The sequence below is a fragment of the Rhamphochromis longiceps genome, linkage group LG23, assembly GCF_057381845.1.
Source record: "Rhamphochromis longiceps isolate RC_006_pf linkage group LG23, R_longiceps_female_GT1.1, whole genome shotgun sequence".
Taxonomy (NCBI): Eukaryota; Metazoa; Chordata; class Actinopteri; order Cichliformes; family Cichlidae; genus Rhamphochromis; species Rhamphochromis longiceps.
This window is the reverse complement of record NC_140578.1, coordinates 37434834-37445373: the sequence shown is the minus strand read 5'-3', so window position 1 is coordinate 37445373 and position 10540 is coordinate 37434834. Positions and strand designations below refer to the sequence as shown.

The window sequence follows — 10540 nt, the reverse complement described above, 5'->3', positions numbered from 1 at the left end:
TCTAACAACTGCATGACTTTCAACTGCACTGTAAACCCCAACAGTCTACCTGACTTATAAAGTTTGTGGATATAACAATTAAAATTCCTCACAAAGTTGAAACAACTTAAAACTTTTCTGTTCGGTTAACGATTCAAACAGTTATAATTGTACATGGCTTAGAAGTTAAGAGCAAATACTGCTTTCTTAATTATGATTTTTGAGTAAATGTTTTTTTCCGAGCTCCGCATGTGTACGTCATGACGTCTTCTCTCTAACCTGAACGACGTTGTCAGAAAATTATGTTCAATATGGCTGCCCTTCTCGAGCGACTGGAGAACACATTTGGAGAAACTTGTAAGTAAAACGGAACCTTCGTTATGTTTATTTTTTCTGTAAAAAAGCAAGTATATTAATATGTTGCAGCCAATAACTTGTTTTCGAATGCGCTGTTGTGTTAAAAAGCACAGACCCAGGTGGTGAATAGTTGTTCGCTGTTGTTCGCGCTCTTTTTCAAACATAGATTATGTCGTCAGTTTTAACCGATTAAAACACAGTTTTACTAAGAATCACACATAAAGAAAGGGTCTTAGTGATATTTTAACGACCCCTTGCCAACACAAGAAAGTTGGCGTTTTTACAACAGCAGCCTCATTCTTCGGCAGGGTTTTTTTTTTTCTTCTTCTCATTAGCATCATTCAAAAGTGACTTAGCTAGCAGTGGCAACTTCTATCTAAAACAATTGAAATATAGCAAGGTGTTGTATATTTAGTGTGCTAATAAGGTTTTCAATATTTTTATTTTTTCTTCCAAGGCTGAAGACCAAAGACAAAAAGACAGAAGAAAAAAAAAATTCAGACTGCAATTAATTTCAGGTGGAGACAGTAAACACAGGTGAGTTGAAAGATCTATTGAAGAGTCCTTTCTTCATGGCCATTAAAACATTTTTAGGTTAAAAGACCTGTGTCATGAATCGCTGTGCGGCAGGCAGGAGTTGGACCCAAAATGCAGGACTCAGACTCAGGGAATGAACTCAAAATCACAGCTTTAATTGCTGGTCACAGAAAACGAGCATACAAAACTAAACTGGGAAAATATAAACTCACAGCTTGCAGCGAGGCACACAAGGAAACACACAGCTTGAGGGACGACGCAGCACTGACTCAGAGAAACACAGGGTTTAAATACACTGGGAAGTAACGAGGGGAATGAGACACAGAAGGAGAGCACAGCTGGGAGAAATCAGAAGTGACGAGACAAGGGAGCAAAGTAGGATACACTCACATGAGACACAGACCTTCAAAGTAAAACAGGAATTAGCACAGATGCAAACTAGACTAGGGGAGACAGAGCCACTAAGACACAGAGGGCGGCTACTAAATACTCAGAGAACTAAACAGAATACAAGAAAACCAAACTAAGACACTACACTAAAGAATACGCTGGGACAACAAAGAGAACTAAGAACATAATACAAAAAACTCAGAGGCACAAGAAACTCAAAACACTGGGTCACTGACCCAGGACCGTGACAACCTGTCTTTTTTTAAATCATGCCCTGGCTTTGTCACACTGAATCATGTTGAAAAGATCTACTTTCATGGCTCCCCCCATTACCATTTCCTTGTACTTCTTTCTACCAGTCTATTTTATTTTGTGACATTAACATCTTAAATGTACCCCTAATTATTAATAGCTGTGTTAGTATTTATAATGCTTTTTTTTTTTATCATGTGCAGATCTACCAAGGGTCAGTGGCACAGTTCACCTTTTGTGGTAAGTTATAACACTTCACATAAGTAAGTTGTTTCATCAGTTGTTCAGTTCTTATAAAATGTTGTATAATTGTACCAAATCACTGAGGATACATCCAATGTGTAAATCACAATCAACAATTTTACTGTGATATTCGCTCGTTTTTAGAGAATCTCCATTATCTTTGTTACTGAGTTTCCATTTTTGTAGGGCCAAATTTGTATTAAAAATTAATATTTTCATATGATGTGAAATGACTCAATCATTTCTAATTTTTAGAAGAAACCATTCATTAAGTCCCTTAAGGTGAAGATTTCATATATTGATAATGATAAAATTAACACAAATTAAAAGTTTCACTGATAAACACACAATTTTTCCTTGCTTTGAACCCCATGTTCTATATAGATTACAGCTCTGATCTGGAGAACACTATTTTAAAATACTGTGTAGGGTTTTTGTCAAATGATTAAGAAACAGACTCTCTGTCACAAGAGACAGAAAGGTTGTATCTTAAAAGAAAAGTCTCCAAAATTTAGTAGAGTCTGATGTCATGCAGTTTCATAAACATGTAGTCTCCCCAAAGAATGACACCTGAAAACTTTGCGTTAAATGAACTTTTCTTTTCCCTTTTTAGGAGGCGCCTGATATCAACGTGAAACGCACTGCAGTACTTCGTGCCCTTCCTGTATACCTGTGGGAGGAGGACCCAGAATTATTTTAGACATGTAATGTAAGTGTATTTTTGCATTACTTAAATTCTGCCAGTAAGATAAAATGCTATGGATTTTTTAAAATACAATTTAATACCCTAGCAGCTACCAAATTGTACAAACAAAATACCCTCTCTTTAGAAAACCCTCACACACAAACACACACAGGTCAGGAGCAGGGCACAGGCGTATCACAGCACTATGGCTATGCTGCAGGTGGCCCAAAAACCAGGCTGAAATCAAGATTTAGTTTCTTTTTGAGATAAAGTCATGAAATAAAAAAATACTTTTTTTTTTTAGAAAAATAACAAAAATACAAATTATGTAATGCAAGAAGCTAACACGTTAATGTACATTTTTCAAAAAAAAGTAGAGTACCCTAACTCGTTACAAAGTAACCCACTACACTGCTGAATGTTTTGCTAGATTACAGGTCATGCTTGTCACATTCTCTCAAACCAACCTTACTTATTTAATTGGGGCGATCGTGGCTCAAGAGTTGGGAGTTCGGAGCCCTGGCTCCGACAGTCTCGGTCGTTGTGTCCTTGGGCAAGACACTTCACCCGTTGCCTACTGGTGGTGGTCAGAGGGCCCGCTGGTGCCAGTGTCCGGCAGCCTCGCCTCTGTCAGTTTACCCCAGGGTGGCTGTGGCTACAATGTAGCTGCCATCACCAGTGTGTGAATGTGTGGATGACTGAATGTGTAAAGCGCTATACAAATACAGGCCATTTACCATTGATACTGTGTCTATTCCAGGCGGACGCATTGGATGAGTCGACCCTCAGTGACACTCCAGTTGCCCTTCTCACTGTGGTTACCGACAGCGCTTCCCAGTCCAGTCCATTTTACTTCCTCAAGCATGGCTGTTGTGGTGAAAGGCGATTAGGTGATGCGAGATATTCCCAGATTTGCAGATGCATTTGCTTTATTGTTTGGCTTGATCTATGCTCTGCATTTAGACTACCCCAGGAAGCTGGTTCACACATTTGCCTTTGTCCAAAATATCTTCATGGGGCTTGATGACGGCAAACCCCTGAAACCCCTGCCTACATGCTCTTAAGGAATATAAGGCAATGTTTGTTAGGACACGCACTCTGTTACTGAGCACTTTGTTTGAAGCACTTTAAGTTTACTACAGGCTTTGGGTGGATTTAACTCCATCAGTTTATCTAATTTTCCTATACTTGACTGCCTTATCTGGTTATTTGGAAGCTGATCATCTTTGTACCCATTTTAAAAAAAATGTTTTTCATTTCTATTTTTAAAAAAAGTGATTAGTATTTGACTTTTTGTTTTGCATTTTTGTGTATTTTGAGAAAGATGCAATTAGGACTGATGTCGTCCTTTGTGATTTTATAAAAAGATAAATGTTCTACACAGAATTTATAATGCTCACTTTATGGTGCCGATGTCCATGTTAGTTGTTTTATAAAAACATTTGTGATGTTTTTAAATTTTCATGAAAAAATGTTAAATAAACAAAATGTAAAGTAACTGAATTTCCGTACTTTTTTTTTTGTTAGTAGTCTACACTCAAACATTGAAACATAAATATCTTTTAATTAATAATCAGATAATTTGAGTTTAGGTTGTAATATAATTGCATTGTGTTGCATCAAAATAATAAACTACAAGAAACACAAAAATATTGAAATTAAAGTATACAGTCTTTGAGTAAAGCTCAATTAATAAAATATAAAATATAATTTTAAATTTTTAGGTTAACAATAAATACAAATTTTGAGTACCCCATACTTAGAAGATATGAGTTTTTGTACTTAAATCTTTTGAGGTAATCAGTTTCCACAAAAGTTTTAAGTTCAGTCAACTTGTTCGGGTTTACAGTGTGTGAGAGGAAACCAGAGAGAACCAGAGAGAACCCACTGCAAACTAGCCAGATTGTAGATTTGAACCCAGGACCTTCTTGCTGTGAGGCAACAGCACTAACCATGCCACCAATTCAGCCCTGACACAAGTAGGAAAGCTGTGATTTCAACGCTTGATGCAGAATGTTCGGTACATCTCTGTCAAACCACAATAAATAGCGATAGCATACACTGAAAAAAAGGGATTGGCCAGCTCTTGGATTTACGTAAGCATCTTGCGTGTATTTAACACAAGTGCCTCATGCTTTAAAGTTAAGTGTAACTACATAGTGTAGAAACTACATGATATGCAGAGAGGCTAGATTAAATTGTTCATATCATGTTCAAGTGAAGTAAGTCAATAGTATAGCAATGTTAAATCCCGCGACACTGCACGGGTTTCAGACTCGCGCTCTTTAGATCGTGGTTTCAGGAAGGCATCCATCTCAGTCAAGTCGAGCAGCCACCTCTACTTTTTTTGGTATACCAAAAAAAGTAAATTGGGTTGTTGTTACATTAAAAAAGTCTAACTTGTAATTTGAACACAATAATTTCATGTTTCTATGATACAATCTAGTAAGAGTGGTTAGTTGCTGAACTCATGAAATTCACAAGATCGCACAAGATTTCAAACTGCAGGAAAATCACTGGAGTTATAAGAGGCAGACAACTACACACGCACCACGTGCATGCTATTGCTATTTATCGTGTATTATTACAAAAACAAAACAATTCTGCATCAAATACAGGAAATCATAGCTTTCCTACATTTCCTAGATTGTTGGCATGGTGGTTAGTGCTGTTGCTTCACAGTAAGAAGGTCCTGTGTTCAAATCCACATTCTGGCTAGTTTGCAGGTTTCTCTCTGGGTATTCTGGTTTCCTCCCGCAGTTAAAAGTCATGCAGTTGTTAGAGTTAGGGTTAACTGGTGATTCTAAATTACCTGTGAATGTAAATGGTTGTTTGTTTCTTTGTGATAGACTGGTCAGCTGTCCAGGGGCCCGTTCTTCGTACCTCGCTAAGTAGGTTAGCCGGATTAGATTGTTGACGATTTCGCGTGATCCTGGATCAGTCGGTTCCCCGAAGCTCATCCGGGACTTGCTGTCATAGCAACAGAGCCGTAAGCGTAAACCTGCTCGGGAGCAGGTTTACTTTATGTAAACAGGATTAGATCGCGGCCACGCAGGTATGTCCGCTTCATTTATACGAAAGCAACAGCGATAAATAAATAACATCAATGTAACTGAAGATAATGCAGCACTTGATCCTTTTATTGATGTCACACAGATACATACAGGTCATTTCCTAAAAAAGGGAAATGTACTATTAACATTCTATTACATGTATGTGATTATTACAGATGTAATTCATATTTCAGAGTAGTAATTGTAAATTACTTCGTGTAATCAAGATGAGAGACCACGGCTATAAAAGCCAAGGTGGATTTGGGAAGCCTGTCGCAGCCATGTCCTGTCCGTTTACGCGAGCAACCCATTGCGGAAGGTGCAAGATTGATAAGGAGAGTCCTCAGAATTCAGCGTATATTGCGGGATAGACAAGATCCTTTAGCTCAGCGCGACAGTGTGCTCATTGAGAGATATCGATTTTCCCGTGAGGATATTATTTACTTAACCAACTTGTTGACGAGGGGGTGCAGGACCACCACCTGTCTTTTTTTGCTCTGCCCTTTTCTTGGTTGCTGTTATAAACAAACAAACAGATTATTTCAGGCTCTCTTTCCAAGAGACGAAAAGCAATATAAGTGATAAATATTACCATTCTGTAGAATATTCTTATATTTCACTTTTACTTGTTCCCATGTTCTAGTGGGTCCTGTTGTGGCTCTAATGTGAAAGAGGATATAATATAACAATATAATATAATGTAATATAATATTGGATAATATAGTGTAATATAATAAATCTACCCTACCGCCTACTGGTGTTGGCCAGAGGGGCCGATGGCGCAATATGGCAGCCTCGCTTCTGTCAGTCTGCCCCAGGGCAGCTGTGGCTACAACCGTAGCTGCCTCCACCAGTGTGTGAATGTGAGAGTGAATGAATAGTGGCATTGTAAAGCGCTTTGGGTGCCTTGAAAAGCGCTATATAAATCCAATATATTATTATTATTATTATTAAATTACTTACGAGTTTAATTTGTCAGCAACTTTCTGCCAGTCCTCTCTCCTTGCTTTTGCAGCCTTTGCAGTGTTCCCTTGCGTTCTGATTAAACTCTGAAACTCCTGAAATCCCTCACTCAGGAGTTCTTGCTCTGCTGCCGAAAAATACCGAGCGCGCTCCTTCGACATTTTCGCCGACCAATCAGAGGGTTGCCGATCAATGTTTCTACTATCGATGCGTAGCCCCTTTTATGACACCCAGTGATGTCACATTACTGCGTCCAGCTGTACTAATCGTCAACAGCAGGTGTGTTCGGGGAACTGGATTAGCGAGCTCACGGTTAGCGCGATGATTTGATCTTGGATGTTTCATTTGATCTTGGATGTAGTAAGCGACGTACGAAGAACGGGCCCCTGGGTGTACCCTGCCTTGTAACCTATCACTTCAGGGTTATTTCCCAGCCCTCCTGCAACCAGGATAAAGATAGGAGGATGGTAGTTGATGAAGACCCATTCAATCTTTATGGTAACCAGGATCTAGACTTTGTTGAACATTATGTAATATGAAGACAGCATGTAGTATTTAAGTGACCAAATAGTATTGGGGTAAAAGTTATTGAATAGTGTTAAAATAAAATGACAAAATTGTGAAGGATTAAAATATTCCAAGAGCTTAATTTACTTCATCTGAACATGTTTCAATCGCTTTTTATGAACACAAAATGCACAGGTTTACTGAATATGAAAAAGTTGTGTTGATTTAACTCAGTTGTTTAAGTTTCTGCCAAAGCAAAACATTTGTGTGCAACCAATGTCCACTATTGAATCAAGTAAATCCAACATGGCCTTTTTTTCAGTGTACATGTGGTGTGTGTATAGTTGTCTGCCTCTTATAATTCCAGTGATTTTCCTGCAGTTTGAAATCTCGTGCAATCTTATTAATTTCATGAGTCCAGCAACTAACCACCCTTACTAGGTTGTATCCTGTCATCTCAACAAGAACAAATTAAGTTGTTGAATTTCATACAGATCCTACATGATTTAATTACACTCTAAAAAATATTCATGGTGTTTGTAGGTAGAACTTAACAAAAAAGCATTTTTCTACTTAAAAAAGTAAGTTGTCTACATGTACACGTTTCAGTGAGTTGACTAATCAATGTTAAAAGTCAGTGCAACACAGAAATTAATAAACACCTCCTTAACTTAAATGTTTGAGTATATTGAACAAAATACTTTTATCATCAATCAACAACAGAAAATATTAAGTTTGTGTAACATGTAAAAGTGAGTTTGAACATCTTTCGTGTTTGAACTGCCCATAACTGGACCATAACGAAAAAATAATTACAACTACCATAAAAAAAGAAGAAATGGAGGCACCACTACCTGGTAAGTTCCTTGTTTTATAGTCTTTAATAAATATGTACTAGTTACAGGAATTTACTGCTTAAGTTTAGTCTGACAATGGCAGCTACATGATGTGAATTGACACTCTGTGTTATGCTAGTTGTTACTCTATAAAAGTATAAAAGTATAAAAGAGCGTTTGTATTTTTTCCTGTTGTTAATGAAATCTGTCAATTAAATCTGTCACTCCGGTCGTTACTTTGGTTAGCCATAGGTGTGTATGAGACCATGCATACAGCAGAGGGTAACCCCGTAGCATATGTTCGTATCATCACAGGCGTAGCAGTTGTCTGCATTCTTATCACTTTGTGGGAGTAGAGGTGTGTTTCCCCTAGACTGTGTTCGGTGAGTTAACTAAGTATTGAATTTCAAAATAGATTAATTACAAGTTATATTTGTACACTTTAAATTTGATGGTTTTAATCATAGTTTAGCATAGTAAAGTTGCTAAAGTTAAAGTTGTTAGCTAGCTTTCTTTTAGCTAGCAAACGTTCCTCGCAAATACAGAGTACATTGTCAATTTTTCCACTTATACTTAAAATTTGTCACTTGTCAGGGTGCATTTGGTTAGCTGACAGACCTTGCAGACAGCAGAGCATGTTCAATTTGAACCTGTATATGTTCAAATTAACCAGTCAGCAGCTGCCTGCATTTTTATCATGGTGTCAGAGTAAATTTGTTTCGACGGTCTTGGGTGAGGTAACTAATTACTGACAGAGTGAAATGTGGTGAATTTATGCCAGAGTATTTATGTGAGTAAAAGTATTTCTATCAAATGTATTGATATTTTAAGCGCAAATGTGAAATATGCCTGAGGTTAAAGTTAGTTGACCTAGCAAGAAAAAACTAAATTGTGTGTGTGCACATAAGACTTGCTTTCGTTACCTTCTGTAATTGTAAGCATAATGTGAAGTGTGGGATTGTGGCATGTCTACAGTGGTCTTCAAATAATTAAAAAGAAAATTCTCTCACACATTTGGATATGACACACTTTTTCCAATTTTAAACTACAGTCTGTAGATTTATTTATTTATTTTTTGAATTTTGGATTCATCTTTTCAGTGTTTCATTGTAGTATTTTAGAGAAGGTTTTATACTTAGAATAACTTGTTAACTCAAAAGCCTCGATAAGCCTTTGTAGTCTTTTATAGTCCTTAGAACTCAACAAAAACTGTTTGAAATAGTCTCCAAATCTAGGTTACATTTACTTTCACTCACCTTATCCTACTGCTAGCAAAGGGTGCATTGAAAGCAGGGCAGTATGTAACAGATTAAATTCAAGTTATAAAAATTAAATTGTTTATTTGTTAAAAACAAAAATTAAATCAATAATTAGCAAAACGCTAGTCCTATGAATGTAATATGTTTGACTTTTGGCCTAGTAAACTTTTTTTTATTCTCCAGAGTTCAGTGGAAACAAGAAGAGAGGTCGCAATCCGTTGCCTGATGGTGTATCTGAAAGAGAAAGAAGAGGATCTCTTCAGAGAACAGCTGGTAGGTAAATCTCACATTGTTTTGTGTTATATTTTTAAATAGCACATAAAATACCGACATGTTTCTTTTTAACCTACTTGCCAGGATGGTGAAGAACAGTTCTCAGAAGAAGTGGTAAAGATCGTAGTCACCAGACGTGCAGCAGTGCCACTTCCAGCCGTCGCTAAAATTGTGATTGAAGGAACAGCTGTCCTGGAAGACCTTGATGTGCCCAGAGCGTGTGCCTTAATGATGGGACTTATATACGCTCTCAATCTGAGCTACCCCAAACAAGTAAAGAACACTCTAGAGGTATTCCAGAAGGTGTTTCTGGAACTTGATGGGCTTAAAGCCAGCCCACAGGTAATGTCTCTTAAGTACAAACTTCTGTTATAAAACAAATGTAATTTAGGCTGCAATATTCAGATGTGCTGATGCTTGTGTTTTTTATGCAGTCTTAGACAAGTGTAGTTTTGAGAGTTCATAATACGTATAACCTTACCTTTGGATTGTTGCGTTGTTAAATATTAACATGTTTTGTAATTTTCTTGATTCTGTGATATTTACCAAGTTGCTAGGTTAAAGTTAATGTTTAATAATACCGGTAAGCAGATTTGCAAAAACAAATTGCCTTACTTTGCAATGTTTGTTTTCTGAGGTATTTTAGAAGGGTGTGATTTAAAATTATTGTTATTTGGAAGACTTGAGATATATATATATATAAAAAAACACCCAGCACGCCCCTGCGGGCGGTTTATCCCTCAAGCTCGGGTCCTCTACCAGAGGCCTGGGAGCTTGAGGGTCCTGCGCAGTATCTTAGCTGTTCCCAGGACTGCGCTCTTCTGGACAGAGATCTCCGATGTTGTTCCCGGGATCTGCTGGAGCCACTCGCCTAGCTTGGGAGTCACCGCACCTAGTGCTCCGATTACCACGGGGACCACCGTTACCTTCACCCTCCACATCCTCTCGAGCTCTTCTCTGAGCCCTTGGTATTTCTCCAGCTTCTCGTGTTCCTTCTTCCTGATATTGCTGTCATTCGGAACCGCTACATCGATCACTACGGCCGTCTTCTTCTGTTTGTCTACCACCACTATGTCCGGTTGGTTAGCCACCACCATTTTGTCCGTCTGTATCTGGAAGTCCCACAGGATCTTAGCTCGGTCATTCTCCACCACCCTTGGGGGCATCTCCCATTTTGACCTCGGGACTTCCAGGTTATACTCCGCA

At 38.0% G+C, this 10540-nt stretch overlaps 1 long non-coding RNA gene across 1 annotated transcript; it reads left to right on the top strand.

Moving 5' to 3' along the window:
- The first annotated feature begins 252 nt into the window (after nt 1–252).
- Nucleotides 253–3569, top strand: LOC146642516 (uncharacterized). The gene is made up of 5 exons (XR_014909700.1): nt 253–336; nt 794–873; nt 1719–1755; nt 2372–2467; nt 3204–3569. It is a non-coding gene; the product is annotated as an uncharacterized LOC146642516 (long non-coding RNA).
- The last annotated feature ends 6971 nt before the right edge of the window (nt 3570–10540 follow it).